The sequence below is a fragment of the Schistocerca nitens genome, chromosome 5, assembly GCF_023898315.1.
Source record: "Schistocerca nitens isolate TAMUIC-IGC-003100 chromosome 5, iqSchNite1.1, whole genome shotgun sequence".
NCBI classification, from domain to species: domain Eukaryota; kingdom Metazoa; phylum Arthropoda; class Insecta; order Orthoptera; family Acrididae; genus Schistocerca; species Schistocerca nitens.
The window spans coordinates 751,098,674-751,122,840 of NC_064618.1; the positions used below are offsets into that span (position 1 = coordinate 751,098,674).

At 45.1% G+C, this 24,167-nt stretch overlaps 1 long non-coding RNA gene across 2 annotated transcripts in view; it reads right to left on the bottom strand.

Moving 5' to 3' along the window:
- Positions 1–24,167, bottom strand: part of LOC126259716 (uncharacterized) — a 339,392-nt gene that overhangs the window by 243,038 nt on the left and 72,187 nt on the right. The window contains exon 3 of one of the 2 annotated variants that reach the window (XR_007546553.1): positions 5,557–5,842. The exons of the other annotated variant lie outside the window; for it this stretch is intronic. This is a non-coding gene — a long non-coding RNA (uncharacterized LOC126259716). Of the gene's footprint in view, positions 1–5,556; positions 5,843–24,167 lie in introns of those variants that run through there. 2 annotated transcript variants of the gene reach the window in all.

Genomic DNA, 24,167 nt, shown 5'->3' on the forward strand with positions numbered 1-24,167 from the left:
TGTGTGGATGATGCTTTTCCGAAAGTCAGATGGTATATCGCCAGACTCATATATTCTACACACCAACGTGAATAGTCGTTTTGTTGCCACTTCCCCCAATGATTTTAGAAATTCTGATGGAATGTTATCTATCCCTTCTGCCTTATTTGACCGTAAGTCCTCCAAAGCTCTTTTAAATTCTGATTCTAATACTGGATCCCCTATCTCTTCTAAATGACTCCTGTTTCTTCTTCTATCACGTCAGACAAATCTTCATCCTCATAGAGGCTTTCAATGTATTCTTTCCACCTATCTGCTCTCTCCTCTGCATTTAACAGTGGAATTCCCGTTGCACTCTTAATGTTACCACCGTTGCTTTTAATGTCACCAAATGTTGTTTTGACTTTCCTGTATGCTGAGTCTGTCCTTCCGACAATCGTATCTTTTTCGATGTCTTCAAATTTTTCCTGCATCCATTTCGTCTTCGCTTCCCTGCACTTCCTATTTATTTCATTCCTCAGCAACTTGTATTTCTGTATTCCTGATTTTCCCGGAACATGTTTGTACTTCCTCCTTTCATCAATCAACTGAAGTATTTCTTCTGTTACCCATGGTTTCTTCGCAGCTACCTTCCTTGTAGCTATGTTTTCCTTCCCAGCTTCTGTGATGGCCCTTTTTAGAGATGTCCATTCCCCTTCAACTGTACTGCCTATTGCGCTATTCCTTATTGCTGTATCTATAGCGTTAGAGAACTTCAAACGTATCTCGTTATTCCTTAGTACTTCCGTATCCCACTTCTTTGCGTATTGATTCTTCCTGACTAATGTCTTGAACTTCAGCCTACTCTTCATCACTACTATATTGTGATCTGAGTCTATATCTGCTCCTGGGTACGCCTTACAATCCAATATCTGATTTCGGAATCTCTGTCTGACCATGATGTAATCTAATTGAAATCTTCCCGTATCTCCTGGCCTTTTCCAAGTATACCTCCTCCTCTTGTGATTATTGAACAGGGTATTCGCTATTACTAGCTGAAACTTGTTACAGAACTCAATTAGTCTTTCTCCTCTTTCATTCCTTGTCCCAAGCCCATATTCTCCTGTAACCTTTTCTTCTACTCCTTCCCCTACAACTGCATTCCAGTCGCCCATGACTATTAGATTTTCGTCCCCCTTTACGGCTAAAAACAGACAAAGTCTAGTGGAATTAAAAACACGTAATAGCTGAGTGAGACCGAAAAATGTTAATGTGTGTGAATTCCTAAGGGACCAAACTGCTGAGATCATCGGTCCCTAGACTTACACACTACTTAAACTAACCTAAACTAACTTACGCTAAGAACAACACATGCCCGTTACTGGGGGAGGACGGGAGGACTCGAACCTGCGGCGGGAGGGGCCACGCAGTCCGTGACATGGCGCCCTAAACTGCGCGGACACTACGCACGGCAGTGAGACAAAATATTAATAAGAGATGACGTTAAGAGAATATAGCCTAGGAAAATGGAATAAAACAGGAAAACGAGTCCAGGAATTTATTGGTAGGTATCATACAGAAAATATTCACTTTATAGTAATCGACAGAGGGAGCGAAGAACTGGAGACATAGTGAACCAAAAATTATTCCTTAAAATAGGCAAAAGTCATACATGTATTTAGAAATAACTCGCCGCTTTGCAAATCAATGATATTTGCTGACCGTTACTTATATCAGGAAGGAACTGATAAGTGAAAGTATTATTTATTTTCGAAACATAAAAAAATGGCTCTGAGCACTATGGGACTTAACTTCTGAGGTCATCAGTCCCCTAGAACTTAGAACTACTTAAACCTAACTAACCTAATGACATCACACACATCCATGCCCGAGTTAGGATTCGAACCTGCGACCGTAGCGGTCGTGCGGTTCCAGACTGTAGCGCCTAGAACTGCTCGGCCACTCCGGCCGGCTCGAAACATAATTAATGATAAAGTGCAGGCAGCGAAACAAACAACTTGTGCAGAAACCAGACTGCATCTATAAGAAGTATTTTCTGTAGAGGTGCTGCACAGCTTCATTGTACACTGCCTGAAACAAAAGAGGCAGGCATAAGGGGAAGGAACAGGAAACGACATGAAAATTCACAGGTTGAGATGGTATGTGATGCTATTTCGGTTATCGCACAGTCGACTAAAATTTTCAAAGAACTTGGAGGTTTGAGCTCACGTATTAGTATGGTTTTGCACCTCGTCTGGTCTCAGTCCATGCACTGATTCATTTGTGTGTCACGTCAAGCCGTTGTATCCCCTCGTGAGGCGGGCTAGCCCACAACTGTTACAACTGATACTTGGTATCCTGGATACTGATACTGGGCCAGAGCTGACGTGTGAGTTGGTTCAACATATGTTGCATCGGCGACGTATCTGGCCATCCTGCTGGCCACGTGTTTAATATCACGCAGACAGTTCACAGAGCCACGATCACTGTCAAATGTTCAAATGTGTGTCAAATCTTATGGGACTTAACTGCTAAGGTCATCAGTCCCTAAGCAGCTTACACACTACTTAACCTCGTGGTTCTAGGCGCGCAGTCCGGAACCATGCGACTGCTACGGTCGCAGGTTCGAATCCTGCCTCGGGCATGGATGTGTGTGATGTCCTTAGGTTAGTTAGGTTTAAGTAGTTCTAAGTTCTAGGGGACTGATGACCACGGCAGTTGAGTCCCATAGTGCTCAGAGCCATTTTGAACCATTACTTAACCTAAATTATCCTAAGAACAAACACACACACCCACGCCCGAGGGAGGACTCGAACCTCCGCCGCGACCAGCCGCACAGTCCATGACTGTAGCGCCGTAGACCGCTCGGCTAATCCCGCGCAGCACGATCACTGTCCAGCTGAAAAATGGCACGGCGGTCTTGTCGCACGAGGTGGAACACGTGAGGACGCAGGACGTCTTTGATGTAACGTTGTGTCACCAGAGTTCACTCAGTCGCTACCAGCGATGACCTGAAGATATACCGTATGGCTCCCCACATCACGATGCAAGCAGTAACACCGCTGTGACTCTCGAAAACTTCAGAAGAAGAATACTTTGCCCTGGTCGCCTTCATACTTGTCGACGATGGTCATCCGCGGCACTGCAGGACCACGATTCATCGCAGGACACAGTGCGACCCCACTCACAAGCAGTCCACGATTCCCGATCACAACACCACTCCAAACGTAGCCGTTTGTGTTGTTAGCGGGAGACTGCGCTACCGCTATTCTCCGAGAAATTCTGCGGGAAGACACTAAATGTTGCTGGAAGTCCATTCTCAGATGACAGGTGCGGACGTCAAGGGTTTCACGTGCTTGGTGCAGTATACGGCGACCCTCCCGTGTTGTCAGACACGGTCGCTCGGAATCTTGACGACGAGAACGCGTGCCATCACTTTCCAATGCAGTCCAACATCGGTACACTGTCGATCCGAATGCCCCACGGATCTCGATATTGGACGATTCGACCAGCCGGTCAAATGGAGACCAACAATGAGGCCTGTTAGAAGTTTATTCAGGTGCTGATAACACTGTCTCACACGTGTGCATCACTTCTCCAAATCCTCAATATCTGACAACGTTCACAACTATTATATAGCCTACCAGGCCTAGTAAAAACACTAAACGTGAATGACTAATCCTCTCAGTGGCCGTTTTACTTTCAACTCTAATCGCTTACATACCCACCGATCGTGTGTACGTGTACGAATTTACTATGACGTCCGATAGCGTCTCGGGCGTCATCTTAGTCTCATTGCCAGTATGCACGATATCAAGGGCCATCTAACAAAAGTCGTATGCCAGCTTGACGCATGAGAGGATACACCGGCTTCATGACATCCTTTCCATCCCAATCAGTGCATGCCTCCAGGGACGCAATGTGACACTGGTCAGTAGAGACATACTGCCAAGTTCCTTCCAAATTTGGCTCGATTTTGTAATCACTAAAATATCGCATACGCTCTCTACCAATGAGATCGTTTCCTCTTCCCCTTTTGGGTGCCTCACTTTTTTTTGGCAGCAGTTTATATCGAGCGAATAGTAAGTGAAACTGAGTGAATTTGGGAGAAGACATACAAAGGTGTGTCGATGACACTGCAGTTCATCAGAGACGGCAAAGGACTCAAAAGAGCAATTGAACCAAATGTATAGTGTCTTGAAAAGAGGTTATGAGATGATAACAACAAAAGACAAACAGAGGAAGTGGAGAATAGTCTAATTCAATCAGGTGATGTTGTGAGAGTTAGATTAGCAAATGAGATACCAAAAGTAGCAGATGAGTTTTGCTATTTGGGAAACAACATAAACAGATGGTAGAAGTAGAGAGGATATAAAATTCAAGATGGCAATATCAAGATAAGCTCTGAGAAAGAGAAATATTTAAACATCTAATATAACTTCATGGTGGTGTTTTCTTAAGATATTTCTCTTGTTTGTAGTCGCGTAGAGACGTGAAACGTGGTAGTAGGGAGTAGTCTAATTAAATCAGGTGATGCTTTGAGAATTAGATTATCAATGTGGCGCTAAAGAATAACGTTGGCAATTACATACATAGAACGGATAAATAATGAGGAGATACTAAATAGAAATAGGGAGAGAAGAAATATTTGCCGCAACTTGACTAAAAGAACGGATCGCTAATTGGTAATGGGTGGAAGTGTGGAGAGTCAAAATTGTATAGCGAGACAAAGACTACGGCAGGCAGGCTCAAATCGATTCAGGTCGCAGAATTTATGCAGAGATGAAAAAACTTTCATAGGAAAACTAAGATGGAGAGCTGCATCAAACCAGTCTCCGACGGAAGACCTCAGCATCAATGATACGTTGCCTCTCTTAAAGTTTTGATTATCTTGCTACACTTCTTCCTGGTTATGTGTATCCATCAGTCCAAAGTACTTATTTTCTCTTTGTATTTTGAGTTACTTGGCAAGCCAACATCAAAAAAAATGGTTCAAATGGCTCTCAGCACTATGGGACTTCACATCTATGGTCATCGGTCCCCTAGAGCTTAGAACTAATTTAACCTAACTAACCTAAGGACAGCACACAACACCAAGTCGTCACGAGGCAGAGAAAATCCCTAACCCCGCCGGGAATCGAACCCGGGAACCCGGGCATGGGAAGCGAGAACGCTACCGCACGACTACGAGCTGCGGACAAGCCAACATTGGCCTTCTTTGTATGTAGTACGGAGTTTGGCTACATCAATTTATAAAGGTTAAGGCAGTGAACAGGCAGGCACAAAATAGGAACGAACGAAGGATTAAATGTAAATGCTACAGGAAATAACAGAAGTGTTTCTAGCTTGTACATCGTGTGCCGCGTTCAGATGTAAAGCAGCAGTGCCCCATTAGTTTTGACATCACCTAATGCTTTTGCTAGAATATGTGGTGAACGTACCGTTCTTACTGTTTATGAATCCTTGCGATGTTTGACCAACAAGTAATTATATGCTTTTGTATCAACGTCTTAACTTTTATTTTCCTCCTTGTTTCAAGCTTACATCACAGTAAAAATGATCTGTTGATGATAATAGACTGCATAAAGACACGTATGTCAATAAACATCTGAAGCATGAGGGCGTAGAATAAAGCAGTAATACCTGTTACCATAATTGAGCGTACTTAGACAATTTCAGCCTTTGGATCCGGGTTGGACAGGGAACGCCTACGTATAGGCAACCAAAGGTAGCGTGGGGTGCAGACGTCAGCTGAGTTGCCAACCAAAAGGCGCAGGCGCGAGATCTCGGATATCCATCACTGCTTGCAATCGTCCAGAACTATACCGTATCGTATGGATCCAGTTTCCCTTCGCACTTACTGCACGAAATATTCGACTGCAAACTGTAAAAACGAAGATAACATTTCGTCCACCACTAGTTTTGAATTTTCTTTCAGTTCAAGACACGTAAAACACTGATTCATGACGCACAATATTTTATTATGTGACAGTCGACTTTATTTGTATCCTCAGTAATGGATGCCCCAGAATGCTTAGTTCTAAGAAACCACAACATGTGATTTAGGCCAAAGTCACCACGGGGAGAAGTGTCCTGACTTAAATCTGTTAGTTGTCAGCAATGCTATTTTTAATTTTGTTAGTAAAAAACAATCAATTAATTTCTTTTCTATGAGACATGTAATGTTTTCCGGCAGTACAGTTACGTTATTCTACTATTTACGATTAAACAGTTGTGCTATATAACTTACTTTTATTTCTCCTAGTCTTTTCGCATGTCCATTGGTTCTTGTGTAGGCGCTAAATGAACACAGTATAGGTTTGCAATTGATTCTACGTCACATTTATACACGCTGTTGCAGGAGGAATTGTCTGTATTCAGGGATATAACAGGAACGATCATTCAAAGTAAAAAGAAGTCTAGTAAACAAGGGCACTAAAATGCGTACCTTAGAGCTATGAGTAGTTCTTCAACTTCGATACTGTGAAACAATACTTTTCTACTACAAGCTCTGGGAGATTTCCAGGTTATGCGAAGAGGAAGTATGATCCAGAACAAGAAAAAATTGTATAGTAAACATCGGCTCTAAAATGCATACTTTAAGAGCTATCAGCATTTGTTCACCAGAAGAGATGTGTTTCACAATGGCGAATATGAAGTGCTCATAGTTCTTAAGTTATGAATTTTAGAACCCATCTTTACTAACATACGCTTCGAATAATCATTCCTGTCTGATCCCTGAGCCGCCCGGAATGGCCGAGCGGATCTAGGCGCTACAATCTGGAACTGCGCGACCGCTACGGTCGCAGGTTCGAATCCTGCCTCGGGCATGGATGTGTGTGATGTCCTTAGGTTAGTTAGGTTTAAGTAGTTCTAAGTTCTAGGGGACTGATGACCTCAGCTGTTAAGTCCCATAGTGCTCAGAGCCATTTGAACCATTTTTTTTTCTGATCCCTGAATATTGAGCATTCCTCCTGGGACACCACGTGTACTGTAAATAATCTTTCTTGCTGCTCACTGAACAATACCTTGCTTTAATGTTAACTGACGTATGGGGTGTTGGCCTGGGGTACTGGGGCGGCAAATATATTGAAAATTGTATAAACTTTCTAAAAATATTGAAACTAAAACAAAATTTATACTTTAGCGTTTATAGCGGCTACTGTACTATGGGTTTTGTATGATGTGTAATCAAAACAGATTTCATTTGCTCTTCACTAATAATTGGTAGTGCCACAAATAACTTATTGGAAATAAAAATTGCTACAATTATCAGTAGAGGAACTGGAATGCTTATATTGAAGTTTTACTTCGCCTTTCCTTGCTTTGATTGAAGTAAACTTATTGTTTACATCATTGCAGTCAATTTTAGCAACTGTCTAATACACTGTAGCCAAGCTAGCTAATGTTTACAGTCTTTTCCCACACCCGTACCCGATTTATCATTTCAGTTTGCTGAAACTGCGTTGACAGAATGGTGCAGTCACTGACACTGTCATAAATATCCTCAAAATCATGTCGATGTTTGGGAACGCATCTCTTAACACATACTTATAAAAATGTGTCCAAAAGCGATGCTCTACATCATCTATTCAACCTGGAACTTTAAAGCTATTTCATTAGCACTGTATGAATATCTCTGCCACACACCACTAGGTGGCTTGCGGAGTATGATGTAGTGTAGATTTGGCACCAGAACCAACTGCACATTTTCCTAGGAACTATACAAATTTTCCATTTATATGCCTTCCTGTCACAAAATTAATGCCGAACCAAAGGGTGTGATGCATGTGAGGTATGTTTTCATTTCACTTATTATTTTATCAAATACTCTGAAGTACTCTAGCTCATTCTCGCTGCAGTCAGTCGGCAGAAACTGGGAAAACTCGGAAGCCTTCAATCAAATAATACAGGGTGATTCAAAAAGAATACCACAACTTTAGGAATTTAAAACTCTGCAACGACAAAAGGCAGAGCTAAGCACTATCTGTCGGCGAATTAAGGGAGCTATAAAGTTTCATTTAGTTGTACATTTGTTCGCTTGAGGCGCTGTTGACTAGGCGTCAGCGTCAGTTGATGCTAAGATGGCGACCGCTCAACAGAAAGCTTTTTGTGTTATTGAGTACGGCAGAAGTGAATCGACGACAGTTGTTCAGTGTGCATTTCGAACGAAGTATGGTGTTAAACCTCCTGATAGGTGGTGTATTAAACGTTGGTATTTCAACCAATAAAGTTTTTGGTCCCTTTTTCTTCGAATGTGCTACTGTAACTGGACTACAGTATCTGGAGATGTTAGAGAATTGGCTGTTCCCTCAGCTCGAACAAGAAGCACAACAATTCATATTTCAGCAGGATGAAGCGCCACCACATTGGCACTTATCTGTCCGTAACTACCTGAACGTCAACTACCCGAGGCGATGGATCGGCCGCCAGGCAGCCCGTGACAGAGCACTTCATCACTGGCCTCCAAGAAGCCCTGATCTTACCCCCTGAGATTTTTTCTTATGGGGGTATGTTAAGGATATGGTGTTTCGGCCACCTCTCCCAGCCACCATTGATGATTTGAAACGAGAAATAACAGCAGCTATCCAAACTGTTACGCCTGATATGCTACAGAGAGTGTGGAACGAGTTGGAGTATCGGGTTGATATTGCTCGTGTGTCTGGAGGGGGCCATATTGAACATCTCTGAACTTGTTTTCGAGTGAAAAAAAAAACCTTTTTAAATACTCTTTGTAATGATGTATAACAGAAGGTTATATTATGTTTCTTTCATTAAATACACATTTTTAAAGTTGTGGTATTCTTTTTGAATCACCCAGTATATTTGCCTCAGCACTCTCTCGCCGACTGAGATCCAACAAAACCTCAGCGAAGTATTGCGACAGCTGTGTGACTCGTGTTGTTGCCACATAGCGCATGGTGACGATAGACACATCGTGTCAGTAGTACTCGTTTCGTTACTAAGCCACCTGGACAAAAAGACCCTGTGATATCAGCGTGCACTTACAGTGGTGGGCCGAGTTAAAGACTTCTTACCGTAGGCACAACACAGGTACGGGAGGCTGTACCTCCCGGTTAAATCTTGAGCTGTATTTCTTTCTCGGTTTCCGCTGTCAGTTCCCCCCCCCCCCCCCCCACTTTCTGTGCCTGGAGGCTTGGCAAGTACCAACAGGCGAAGTGTACTCCCGCCCATGACAGCATCCATGCCTCCGATGTATGCTGCCGTCTTCGGGAAGAGGTCTCCTTTGCACATTCCCCAGTACCAATGACGGAAGATCCCTTGGGACAGTCGACACAGGCGGATTACAACACGTCCAACATGTCAGGCGAGGAACGTCCCGTTCAGCAGCTGCCACAGAAGTCCACTGTCGCAGGAACTGAGACGAATATGGCCGGCTGATGGTACCGATGGCCGCCTTCGTCTCCGATTTTCAAGATTATGGAGCTTCCAAACAATATTCGGTTATGGAGAAGCAAGTACGACAACGCACACACAGGTCACCAAAAAGTCGAAAGAAAAGTTGTCGTACATCATCGGACGATTGCTTTCTCCGTACGGGAGAAGATGAAGACAAACAAGCAGACAATGACGACGCCACAATAGAGTGTGCTGGTGTCCCCGACGACGACCGATGTTACACCACCGAATGCGATGACCTTCTCACACCAGCGAGACGTTTAAGGCAGATCTCCAGGAACTCCCAGAACTCGGCATATTAGAAGAAGACATTGCCGTAACGGCTGACGATAAGACACGTCCACAAGATTCGCCAATGACGGCGAAGATATCCAGCCGCCTACAAGTGCGGGTATCACGTTGAGGCGACAACCCACACAGAGCCCACCTTATAACTGACAATAGTCGGCTCATTGACGCCACCAACTGAGGGCGCACCGTCAAGGCCAATGTGCGCCTAATATGTCTGCCCCACAACCAGTAGGACAGCAACAGGCGTTCCGCATCCCATCCATTAATACTAATACCATACGGTTACGGATGAAGACGATATGCAGCATGCGGCAGGTATACTCTGAAGCGCCAAAGAAACTGGGCTAATCATGCGTATTCAAATATAGTGATAAGTAAACAGGCAACGCCTGTATAAGACGACAAGAAAAGAAATGGTTCAAATGGCTCTAAGCACTATGGGACTCAACATCTGAGGTCATCAGGACCTGCGACCGTAGCAGCAGCGCGGCTCCGGACTGAAGCGCCTAGAACCGTTCGGCCACAGCGGCCGGCAGACGGCAACAGTCCGACGCAGTTATTACATCAATGAAAGTTTATCAAGGTTTAAGTGAGTTTGAACGTGACGTTATAGTCGGAGCAAGAGCGATGGTACACAGCATCTCCGAGGTAGTGATGAAGTGGGTTCTTGCCCGTACAACCATTTCACGAGCGTACCATGAATATCAAAAATCCGCTAAAAGATAAAATCTCCGACGTCGCTGCGGCTGGAAAAAGATCCTCCAAGAACGGGACCAACGACGACTGAAGAGAATCGTTCAACGTGACAGAAGTGCAACCCTTCCGCAAATTGCTGCAGATTTCAGTGCTGGGCTATCAACAAGTGTCAGCGTGCGAACCATTCAACGAAACTTATCGATATGGGCTTTAAGAGCCGAAGGCACACTCATGTACCCTTCATGACTGCACGACATAAAGTTTTACGCCTCACCTGGACCCGTAAACACCGACATTGGACTGTTGGTGACTGGAAACGTGTTTCCGGCCGGACGAGTCTCGTTTCAAATTGTATCGAACGGATTGACGTGTACGGTTATAGAGACAACCTCATGAATCCACGGACCTTGCATGTCAGCAGAGGACTGTTCAAGATGATGGACGCTCTGCAGTGGTGTGGAGTGTGTGCATTTGGAGTGATAGGGGACCCCTGATACATCTAGATACGACTCTGACAGGTGATAAGTACGAAAGCATCCTGTCTAATCACCTGCATCCATTCATGTCCATTGTGCATTCCGATCGACTTGGGCAATTCCAGCAGCGCAATGCGACACCACACAAGTCCAGAATTGTTACAGAGTGGCTACAGGAACACTCTTCTAAGTTTAAACACTTCCGCGGGCTACCAAACTCCCCGGACACGAACATTATTGAGCACGTCTGGGATGCCTTGATGCGTGCTGTTCACAAGAGATCTCCATCCCCTCGTATTCTTACGGATTTATGGACAGCCCTGCAGGATTAATGGTGTCAGTTCCCTCCAGCATTACTTCAGACATTAGTCGAGTCCGCGCCAAATCGTATTGCGGCACTTCTGCATGCTCGTGGGGGCTCTACACGATATTAGGCCGGAGTACCAGTTTCTTTGGCTCTTCAGTTTATACACTCCTGGAAATGGAAAAAAGAACACATTGACACCGGTGTGTCAGACCCACCATACTTGCTCCGGACACTGCGAGAGGGCTGTACAAGCAATGATCACACGCACGGCACAGCGGACACACCAGGAACCGCGGTGTTGGCCGTCGAATGGCGCTAGCTGCGCAGCATTTGTGCACCGCCGCCGTCAGTGTCAGCCAGTTTGCCGTGGCATACGGAGCTCCATCGCAGTCTTTAACACTGGTAGCATGCCGCGACAGCGTGGACGTGAACCGTATGTCCAGTTGACGGACTTTGAGCGAGGGCGTATAGTGCGCATGCGGGAGGGCGGGTGGACGTACCGCCAAATTGCTCAACACGTGGGGCGTGAGGTCTCCACAGTACATCGATGTTGTCGCCAGTGTTCTTATTTCAATTTCCAGGAGTGTATATCGCTCTTTTACAGTATACGTCGACGAATTCCCGTCTCTCTTTGGTTATGACAGCTTGATGTCACCAGCTTCAGGAAGCAGTAGTGGCATAGCGAGACTCTTTAAAGGATATATCGTGACGGAGGACGTCACCTATCTAACATCGGCTTGTGGAATGACTGTGACAGTCTTAGAATGCGGCTTATCAACTTCTTGGGCGCCGTCAGAACCGGATTAACGAAGAAAACGAACACGCCTCTTCGCGGAAGAAATAGCCCCGCCCTTTCTAGGACAGCACGCTCGTTACACCCTCGGCGGCGGCTTCAGTTGAGCGCTGACGGAGAAGGATCGGTAACCCACATAATAACCCGTGCCCAGAGTTGACAACGGTGGTAAGAGATCTGCAGTTGGTAGATCCTGGGAACATGTCCATGGAGACCGAACCGGACGTACATATGTAACTAGTCACTCCACTGTCCGCATCGATCACGTCTACGTCGCGCGCCGCCTCCAACCAGACATCCATGCAGAACTATGGCCAGCGGCCTTCACCGACCTTTTGGTGTATCACTCTCTGAAGACAGCAGGTGTGGCAAAGCCGTAGCCTATGGATAATGAATGTGGCTCCAGTTGAAACCCCAGAGTGTCACCTAACTACGGAAGAAGTTTGGCAAATTTCTTTTCAAATTTATTTGACTTCAGTACAGTACAGTACAGCAGTCAAGCCATAGCCGCAATAAATTACCGAAAGTTTACGTGACTAGTTTCGGTGAAGCTCAGTCACCATTATCAAATGTGACAAGTGTGAAATAAGTCGGCTGTTAATTATAACAACCTGAAATGTATGTGACATCTAACCACAACACCTTTGTGGTAGGAAGCAATACTGTAAATTTATTGTGGTGTCACAGCCAGACACCACACTTGCTAGGTGGTAGCTTAAATCGGCCGCGGTCCTGTAGTACATGTCGGACCCGCGTGTCGCCACTGTGTGATCGCAAACCTAGCGCCACCACAAGGCAGGTCTCGAGAGACTGACTCGAACTCAGCCCAGTTGTACGGACGACAGAGCTAGCGACTAGACGTACGAAGCCTTTCTCTCTCATTAGCCGAGAGACAGAATAGCCTTCAGCTAAGTTAATGGCTACGAACTAGCAAGGCGCCATTAGCCTTACAGTGATTGTAATTAGAGTCTCACTTGTGTGCACCATAGAGATGTACAAGAAGACATTAAAGATAAGTATATGAGAAGCTCCGTTCTTTTCTTCATAGCATTAATTACGTATCCTGTTCCAGTACTTCACGCCCGTCTGCGTTAGTCTCGCGTGCCCTTTAAGCCACCTCTATCTACAAGGTGTTGGCCCAGCTCCCGACACATCATTTATCATGTCAGATTAAACCTCATTATGCAGTTTTCGAAATTTAGTTGATGACTTTTATATTCATGTAACATACATTAAGGATGTTCTTTGGGGTTTGTGGACTACCATTATTATTGTTCTGATCATTGGACTATATTGTTCATCTCATTCCCTGTCGCAAATGTTACCTTTACCTAGCGTCCTTTAAGTGATTAAGTTTTCAGTATTGTCTCCTATGGCAAAGGTTGCTTCGTTACCATCACTGCACAGTGAAGTTTAGTTTAACATGATAAATGTACAGTATTGTTTCCTATTGTGGTTACATGTTACATATACAGGGTGTAAACGTATAAGGCCCCGAAATTATACAGATGGTACATCTCGGTGTGCTTGACAAAAAAGTCTAATGACATTTTCTTGTATCTTGTACTTTATTTTTGTATTATTAAAACCTAATGTTCGTAGGATAGATAGTATATGCATTTCTGTTTACGTAGTCAACCGACAGTACACGGCGTACCGAACTTATTGCCTACAATGACGGGTCGGCCAGAGAAAGGCAACGAGCCGACCAGAGGATTGAAATCATTAGGCGTGTACAACGACGTGGTGTGATAATCAGGTGGTACCGAAAAAAGGAATGTGAACGGATTTTGGGTTGTCAAGAATGTGTAATTCGCTTTACGTGAATTGAATACAACCAGTCTGTTTCTCAACAAGTCGATAACGAAGGTCGTAGTAGTAATGACAAGCTAATATCAAAGAAAATGTATTTCCATTAGTACAAATTCAATCAATCACCAAGTAGATAGTTGTGCATTTATTACAATCAACTGTTTCACCTTTTTACGGCAATGCCATAACGAATACTAAATTCACATTATTTTCCTTCTGTACAACAACATCGTAACGAAAAGAAAACCCATTACTTCGTTTCCTCTTACACCAATGCTACAATAAATGTTCGAAATGTCCACCATTCGCTTCTACACATGCCTCATTACGGCGAACCCAGTTTCGTCGCACTCGTTCACACACATGCACATTGGCCTTTATGGTATTGGCAGCATCTAAAATCTTCTGTGTCAATTCGTCCACATTATTTAGTGGCTCAGCATAAACAAGTTTCTTCATATGGCCCCAAAAGTAAAAATCCAGTGGATTTAAATCAGGGCTGCGTGCTGGCCATCGACGTGGGCCCGAACGCCCGATCCATCGTCCTGGAAATCGACTATCCAAAAATCTGCGTACTCTGTGACCAATGTGGGGTGGAGCACCATCGTGGAGGAACCACATGTTATGCCTAACGGAATGTCTTCTAACAACGTTGGTAACAATGTTTCCTCTAGAAACGTTCAGTAATAGTTACCAGTCAAACTTGCAGGTAAAACATAGGGCCCAATAATGTACGAGGGCAGTTCAATAAGTAATGCAACACATTTTTTTCTGAAACAGGGGTTGTTTTATTCAGCATTGAAATACACCAGGTTATTCCCCAATCTTTTAGCTACACAACACTATTTTTCAACGTAATCTCCATTCAATGCTATGGCCTTACGCCACCTTGAAATGAGGGCCTGTATGCCTGCACGGTACCATTTCACTGGTCGATGTCGGAGCCAACGTCGTACTGCATCAATAACTTCTTCATCATCCGCGTAGTGCCTCCCATGGATTGCGTCCTTCATTGGGCCAAACATATGGAAATCCGACGGTGCGAGATCGGGGCTGTAGGGTGCATGAGGAAGAACAGTCCACTGAAGTTTTGTGAGCTCCTCTCGGGTGCGAAGACTTGTGTGAGGTCTTGCGTTGTCATGAAGAAGGAGAAGTTCGTTCAGATTTTTGTGCCTACGAACACGCTGAAGTCGTTTCTTCAATTTCTGAAGAGTAGCACAATACACTTCAGAGTTGATCGTTTGACCATGGGGAAGGACATCGAACAGAATAACCCCTTCAGCGTCCCAGAAGACTGTAACCATGACTTTACCGGCTGAGGGTATGGCTTTAAACTTTTTCTTGCTAGGGGAGTGGGTGTGGCGCCACTCCATTGATTGCCGTTTTGTTTCAGGTTCGAAGTGATGAACTCATGTTTCATCGCCTGTAACAATATTTGACAAGAAATTGTCACCCTCAGCCACATGACGAGCAAGCAATTCCGCACAGATGGTTCTCCTTCGCTCTTTACCGTGTTCGGTTAGACAACGAGGGACCCAGCGGGAACAAACCTTTGACTATCCCAACTGGTGAACAATTGTGACAGCACTACCAACAGAGATGTCAAGTTGAGCACTGAGTTGTTTGATGGTGATCCGTCGATCATCTCGAACGAGTGTGTTCGCATGCTCCGCCATTGCAGGAGTCACAGCTGTGCACGGCCGGCCCGCACGCGGGAGATCAGACAGTCTTGCTTGACCTTGCGGCGATGATGACACACGCTTTGCCCAACGACTCACCGTGCTTTTGTCCACTGCCAGATCACCGTAGACATTCTGCAAGCGCCTATGAATATCTGAGATGCCCTGGTTTTCCGCCAAAAGAAACTCGATCACTACCCGTTGTTTGCAACGCACATCCGTTACAGACGCCATTTTAACAGCTCCGTACAGCGCTGCCACCTGTCGGAAGTCAATGAAACCATACGAGACGAAGCGGGAATGTTTGAAAATATTCCACAAGAAATTTCCGGTTTTTTCAACCAAAATTGGCCGAGAAAAAAAAATGTGTTGCATTACTTATTGAACTGCCCTTGTAATTATCGAGCATACCCGCCCACATATTTACGGAAAATCGTCGCTGAAAACGTGTTGCCACTACGTGGCGAGGATTGTGTACACTCCACGTGTGCATGTTATGGAAATTAGTTATTCCGTCGTGAGTGAAGCACGCTTCATCTGTGACGAGTATTTTGTTGACAAAATCATGCTGCGCACTGTGTAACAAAAAGTACTCTGGGAATTCACGTCGTGGAGGGAAATCTTGTTCTTCCAATGCTTGTACGCGTTGAATGTGGTAAGGCTGCAGACGCTCATCTTGCAAAGTGCGATGAACGACAGTATGCGATATACCCACATGGCCGATGCTTCTAGTACTCTGAGAAGGATCCTCCTGGATGCAGTCCAGAATTCTTTCCTCAGCTTTCAATGTACGATCGGTGCGTTGTGGGCCTCTGCCTTCTGCGCGGGGCAGTAAAGAGCCGGTATCTCTCAAACTAAGGAAATTAAATACGTACTCGTCAGTTGTATTCTGTCATGATGTAACAAAAACGGAAAGCATATCAGAACATAAGGTACGTTTCGCATACGGACGAAAATATACAAATGTGCAGATAACTACTGTACTTTATTAAGATGTAAATGCATAATAATGGCATACAAGTAGAGAATTACAATGACACAAACCTTTGGTGCACAGCAGCAAATGTCTTTCGTGCAGGAAGTCGTCGTTGTGGGAAGCGTTCTCGATAACTTCGTACAGCTGCCCTCTCAACACCTTTTGCCTCGCTATAAATTAAATGCTTAACGCATAGTTCAGCTATAGTAAAGCTCCTTTCCATCCTAACAGTTAACAGAGTTGCAATAACATCTGCACAGGTTACTCGCCTACTGTCGTCGCTCGGTGTATTACAATGACGCAGCCAATCAGGCCGCAGTTGCCTATGTGTTTACGATTTACGCTCGCGATGTCAATACGCGCAGCGGGCAATAACAGGTACCGATTGCTTACGTACGTGCACGGCCAAGTATCTACTTTTCCAAAACCATTATCCTGAGACGAACTGTTTTTTTTTTTTTCCTGGGACAACCGTAGGAAATACGCAAACATGTTACTAGACTTTTTTGTCAAGCATTGCGAGATGTGCCATCTGCATAATTTTGGCGCCTTATACCGTTTACACCCTGTATATCAGGTTCTCAGAATCAATATCCGACTTCTTTCATACTTGTTACATTTGATAATGGTGACTGAGCTTCACAGAAACTAGTCACGTAAACTTACTGTACTTTACTGTACTGTACTTGACTACTGTAGTGAAGTCAAATAAAATTGAAAAAACTTACACTTAATCGCTCTCCTTACAAAGTTTGTCAATCTTGTGAAGGGCGTCGACGGGTATCCCCCTAACATTACGTTGGTGGTTCTACTGTACCAGCATGTCGATACAGCGGGCGTTGTTTGCGTTGCGGGAAGAACACTTACAATGGAGACGGCAGACTTTAAACTTCTATTTCACGGAATTACGAGACTATACCAGACAGGCTCCATCTCCTGAACGACAGGTGGTGGTACAACGAGCCAAGGCAAACCTCACTGGTATTATAGATTCTCATCTGAAGGAGCAGCGGTCCGCCGAGGTCACTAGTTCGAGTCACGAACGAACGCCCGTTGATGCACCGTGTTATTAATGAACATAAGCGGCGCCACTGAACTCTAAGACATGTCACTGACACAAAGGCTGGCACGTATCTGACGACACAACATGACATAGCAAATGCCTTCGATAACCATTAAAACCGATTATACACCGCAAAAGAACACTACAGGACGCCCCTACAAGACGTTACTCACACGGTCTTTGTGGCGCTCGATCGGGAGGCGGAAGTCATACTACTGGGGGAAATTAACGAGGACGAAGTGGTACAAGCTATAGATAAGGGGGGCAATAAGTCGCAATGCCAGAAGGTGCGCTCTTGACTCTTTATCGAATCTCTCACCACTTTTGGAATGAAATCTGCCGCGAACTAATGTCTCCCGACGTGCCACTTCTGCCTGCCTTTGTAGAGCGGCTGATCGTTCCAGTACCTAAACCTTCAGGTGACACATAACTTGGAGATTACCGCCCACTACAGCTACTCAGCTGTGATTTTAACACGTTTACCAGATTTATGGCGGCAAGGCTTACAAGAATAGTACATCGTGTGATGTTACTTGATGACATCTCTTGGCGGCAACAGCAACATCCAGACGACGCTCGACGAATACCGCGATTCGGTCGCACTAGTGAAAGCATTTCGGCTACCCGAAGCTCTGACATCCATAGACTTTGATCGAGTCTTTGACAGGGTCAGCCATACATGTATTACGGAAGTGTTGACACAAGTAAAGTTCCCACAGCCCTACCTCTCCACGCTGATACGGCTACTGTGCAGAGCCACCTCTGAGCCCTGCGCAGCTCGTGTTCATGTTCTTTATTGTTTGTCATCTTCTCTTTGCGATACTACCGCCTCGTTTTCTTATTCGATTTACTGGCGTCACTAAGTTCCTGTCGCACCTGCCCGTGAGTGGCAGCAGCAGCGCTTATCGATAAGAGCTTTGAAGCGACCGATAGTATCTCCTGCTCGTGGTGAGTTGGGAGCTCAGTCGGGACGCAGCAGCAGTGAAGGCGGGGACGGAAGGCCAGTGAGGTACGGACAGCCAGTGCTCGCTGACCGCTGGCGGCACACATGAACTGTCAAACGGGAGGAGATTGAAGCGGGACGACTGTTGGTTGGTCATTCGGTTGGTCATCGGGCGACGTGTATTTGGTTCTTTGGCCGTTTCTGGGCCTCGTCAGATAGTCATCTTGCCGGACGTGGGTCGGTTCCTTACTTGTGCGGAGATGTCGTGGTCAATGCGCAAGAGTTACCTCTGCATGGTTGGGTCAGAGCCAGTGTGCCCGGGTGGCCGTGTCTCCGAATTCCGAACGGACACCGAGTTGAGTCCGGTTGGAGCTGCAATCCGCTTCGGTTAGCCAAGACTCGCCCAACCGTTGCCGACACACGTAACTTCAGTGTGAACGACCGGGGTTGGTCGTTCGGTCGGTCGTCTCATAGGACGACGTGTATTTGGTTGCCAGCCGCTTGTGTAAACTCCCTGTGTGTCGAATTCATTCGTCCTTGTTGTCCCACACTGATTGCTTTTACGATTGTTCGAGTTCTTGTGCAAGTGTGTTTACGTGGTACCGTATGTAGCTTCTGTGATTTCCACTGAGCAGATGAATGCTGTCTGCGTACTGGAGTAGTCAGTTGATCGGTCGAAATAGAGGAGCGAGTGTGTCAGGTGGAACGGAATTGATGGAATTGATCAGGCTGTTGGTTGGTTCTTCAGCCGTCCCTAGGTCGTGTTGCCACCCGATTGTTTAGTGTTAGCTTGGCTGCCTGTCTCACCTAAACTGTTGTTAGAGTTTCCACTCCAGGCCGACCCTAGGAACACTTCTGAGCACCACTGTTTGTCGTTTATGATTGTAGTTTTATTTGGTCGCAGGTACCGTTCCAGGCCTTCAGCCGTGTATTAATATGGTCTGTTTTATGTTTATTATACGGCCTTCAGCCGACTTCATGAGAACTATTTTAAGATTAGGCCTTCAGCTGCGTTTCATTTAAAATTCTTGTTGCTCTGTATTTAGGCCTTCAGCCGTGTTTGTTTCAGAATCTGTGGCTTTAATATGTAAATCCTTGTCTGTAAGGTTTCACTTCAATTATCTTGAATTCTTGAAACGGCCGTCAGCCGTGTTCTGTAAATGTTTATCTTAAGGTGGTCTTTAATTATTCTTGAGTAATTGTTTGGGCCTTCATCCGACAAGATACTTCAAGTTTCCTTAAGATGTTTTTGTTGTACTGTGTAAAGGCTTATCTTTAAAGCCTCTCTTATACTATATAATTTTTTTTATTGGGCTTTCAGCCGAAGAATTTATTTGAATTTTCCTTAATATGGCCTTTAGCCGAAAATTGTAAACGCTTGGCTTCTAAAGAACTTCCTTAGCTGATCTGAAATATTATTTGGTCCTTTATCCGAGAAGATATTGCAATTTTATTTAAGTATGGCCTCCAGCCGTTACTCTAAATCCTGGTGTTTTAAAAGGAATCATTTAAACTTATTCTGGAGGAGTTACTTGGGCCCTCAGCCGTGAATTGATCTTTGTTGTTTTAAAGACAAAACTGTGCACTGGTGCGAGCAATGAAGTTTTTGTTCTTGAGTAACTAACAGTAATTCACCTTGGCCCCTTTCCACAACCTGATCCCCTCTGTAATGCGGAACACCAGGTTGCAACTTCTAAAGTGCTTGTTAATGGCCGATACTACGAGATCAGTCTGACGAGGATATCCGTTCCCCTCAATCATACATGTGCTGGCCCTTCAACTACTCAGCGGCCTTCGCGAACACTTGACAGGACTTACAATACAGGGACACACTGTACAGTGCATGGTGTACGCAGACGACCTATTACTGGTGGTGCAGGCTCGCGGTCGTGGTCGTACAGGCTGGCAACGACGCAAGTGCAGCATTGGACTGGATCAATAGATACGGTGCCGCTACATGTAGCCGTACGAATGTAGACAAATTGGTGACCATGAATATTGGTACTGGACTATTGCTGACTGCATGGCACCCTTTCAGATACGGGGCAGTATGAAGTGTATGGGATTCGTGTTCACAAATGATGTACGGTGCAGGGTAGCAATCAACTTCAAGAGGTTGCTCCAAGCTGTCTGAAATGGACAGACCGAATGACTTGGACACCTTAGACATGGTTCAAGTGGTTGCCTATAAAATACCTATTTGGCGTCCCGTATCCCCCACTACGCTCAGATTCTTCCAGTGCTGAAGACGGTGCTCGACGCGTAATGGGAGTATTTGGCTACTTCGCCAGCACGGAATTACTCTTCAACATCCGGTACGATGCACTGACCTTACCCATTGGTAGAGAAGGCCTCGGGGTCGTTCATGACCGTACACTGGAACTTTATCTCCGTGCGATGTTGAAAACGTATGGTAGACAACAGCTTGATAGACGAACTGCCACAAGATCCTCGAACTGCGATGGTGATTGTGAAGAACATTTGTGACGATTTCATCATATCAGAGATTTTTTGCTTGGAGATAGCTACGTTGTTACAGATCTACCGGCCAATAGACTGGTGACAACACGCGACATCTGTCGAATACTCAGAAGCAGACGCCTCCTAAACCCTCCGGAAGCACGGCGCCCCATAATACACTGTCTGGTGATATGGCCGTCAATTCGCCAAATCAACCTTGACACAGAAACACGAACAATGGCATATGGTAGTTAATAGTAAAAAAAATCACCGGATTTCGTCTTCCCGCCATCAATATGCTGAACTCACCATTGTGCCAGATATGTCACGTTAGAGGCTACGACGCCAACCGACTTATGTGCCTCTCTGCGGAAGTGTCGCATCTAGTGATGAAGATGATTTCCTTCCTTCTCGGCCTAGCCCAACACGCTATTGACTCTACAATTGTTATTTTTTCTCGTGCAGAACGTACTACACACGAGCCAAGACGAACACGGTTAGATGGCTACGAGCCCAAGTGGTGCATTATCTCCTTGACGAAGGCCTGAAGAATGCGCTACACATCTGGATCCACCTGGATGAACGACATACGGTGATTGTGTGCAACCCGAAATACAATAATACTTTTCTAATTTCCTGGGGGGGGGGGGGGGGGGGGAGTTACGAGATCCTCCATTCAGCTTGGACGTCCCAGCTATGAGAACCTGGGTCTGGACACGAAAACGTTGCATACATTGACCATGACGAAACAGTTATCTCCCTCAGTTCTACGAGATGTGGTGCCCGGAGGCAGGAGTGCCAGAGAGGACCGCTCTTATACTCACCCACCAACGGAGAATTGTTTTCCTTACTTATTCTAGAAAACGTCAGTGAAGAGAGCCCGCTGGATGAACTGCAAACTCAAAAAAAGTGTATTTTGCTTACTTTGAGATGTTTGCTTTTCAAAGCGTTTTGATTTCTCTCCTACTTTTCAGTTCCTGGCTGTAACATGAGGAACAACAGGACCGGCGAGTGCGGCCACGAAAATCGTCACAGCCCATTATTGTTTTCTACTGAAAGAAGCAGTTTATGTCTATTATTTGTTACACCGCCTTTTTCTAACAAGAATAATTTTAAAAATATGATGTTAAAAAAAGTCGGTAGAGCAATTGCTCTCAAAAAAGAAAACAAAAGTCGACAGGAGCGTTGCTATGAAAAGGAAAGCTACCCAGTTTGAGAATCGGTCTGACAAACAGCTTTAATCTGTCAGCAGGTTTCATTCCCTCTGTTCCAAGCTACTGTTTACTGCAATATAAAACACGAATCTCATCCACGACGACGACAGTCAGTATTTGTTTGTCTGCTCATGTCTTATTAATCAAACAATATGTCTCATGTTATTCATTCTGATAACGGTTATCAGCACTGAGACGCCCTGCTAAACCCGCTCGACAGGACAGGAAGTTTAAATTGTGGAAAGGGGCCAAAACAAGCGGCTTTCAGTTACACTCGAACATACAACTTTATTCTTTGATCAAACATTACAAGAGCCCAAAAATTTTTTTGAAACACACACCTTTTATCTTTGGGTCTTAATTACCGGCTGAAAGCCATTTTAATTTAAAAACGTCTGAAGGCCAATAAAATAAAATGCAAGCATAATCAGAAAGTTAAAAGGCAAGCTTTATCTTAAAACAGTCCTTTAGTTCGACTGAAGTAAACAAGTTAAATTCAAATCGGCTGAAGGCCGAACACGTAAAAGTCCAAAACATTGCCGCGCGGGATTAGCGGAGTGGTCTAAGGCGCTGCAGTCATGGACTGTGCGGCTGGTCCCGGTGGAGGTTCGAGTCCTCCCTCGGGCATGGGTGTGTGTGTTCGTCCTTCGGATAATTTAGGTTAAGTAGTGTGTAAGCTTAGGGACTGATGGCCTTAGCAGTTAAGTCCCATAAGATTTCACACACATTTGAACATTTTCTTTTCCAAAACATTATTTTTTTTAAATACCAAAGTCCTTACGTGAAGGCCTTAAGAACAAATTACTGAAAGTCAAACCGGCTGAAGGCCGAAGACTTAAAAATTCAATAGGCTGAAGTAAACAAGTTAAATTCAAATCGGCTGAAGGCCGAATACTTAAAAACTCAATTTTTTTAATGCCAAAGGGCTTACGTGAAACAGTACTTTAAACTAGGCTGAAGGCCTTAAGAGTAAAACAACTCTAATTTAAAACACAAAACCGGCTAGAAGCCATACAAGTGCCAACAACAAGAACAAATTTAAAAAATAAGGCAGTACACACAACGGCGCCCAGATGTTCGAGGGTCGGCCTGTAATTCAAACACTAACGGTCGCTTAGGTGAGACAGGCAGTCGGGTCAACCACTCACGATCCGACAACCCAACCGACCGACAGTCAGCGGACCCACCGACAAAATAACTTCTACTTCACCCGACCAGGACAGAACAGGGAGTTCAACGGAACAACGTAGAAGATATTGGCACCCACAACCAATCATACACGGGGCTGTCAAACTACACACCGTTTCACGAACACTGCACGCAGAACTAGACAATGCTAACGGCAGTGACTGTACGATAACAAGGACGAATCACAAGTCGGCACACACAGCCGACCCATAAGCGATCGCCAGCCAAATACACGTCGTCCGACAAGACGACCGACCGACGACCAACCAAAAGTCATCCCCACTCAGATCATGTGTGTCGGCAACCGTCGAGCAAGTCATGGCGGTCAAGACCTCACTGCTGCCGCGCCCCGACTGAAATTGTGCCGCGTGCCAACTCAAACACTGCCAGGGCCGAACTAACTGCTGACGCGTTCCAACTGACTTCACGACACACGACTACCGGGAAGTAACAGCAGTGCCGCAAAGATAATACGGCAGGGCTTATATCGATAAGCGCTGCTGCTGCTGGTCACGGGCAGGCAAAGTAGCAACTTAGTGACATCAGTAATTGAAACTAACATAACGAGGTGGCAGTACGGCAAAAACAGGATGTTCAATAAGAGACTGCACGAACACGAGACATGCATGGCTCAAGCACATCAAACAAAATATTAGTAACCATCTTAGGAGGGCGCAAAGTTGGCTATGGGGGGCTGGAAATAGTGTAGAACTGGTACCAGGCTGTCATGTGACTCTCTACCAATGACGCATATCATAGCAGTAAAGTAGTGTGAATGTACCGCATGGTTGCATGATATCAGCGCAGTGAGACCGGTCGACGTGGAGACGTCAAAGAATGGCTGAAAGTTGCTCATGACTACACCGAGAATGAAATTACCCGATATGTTGG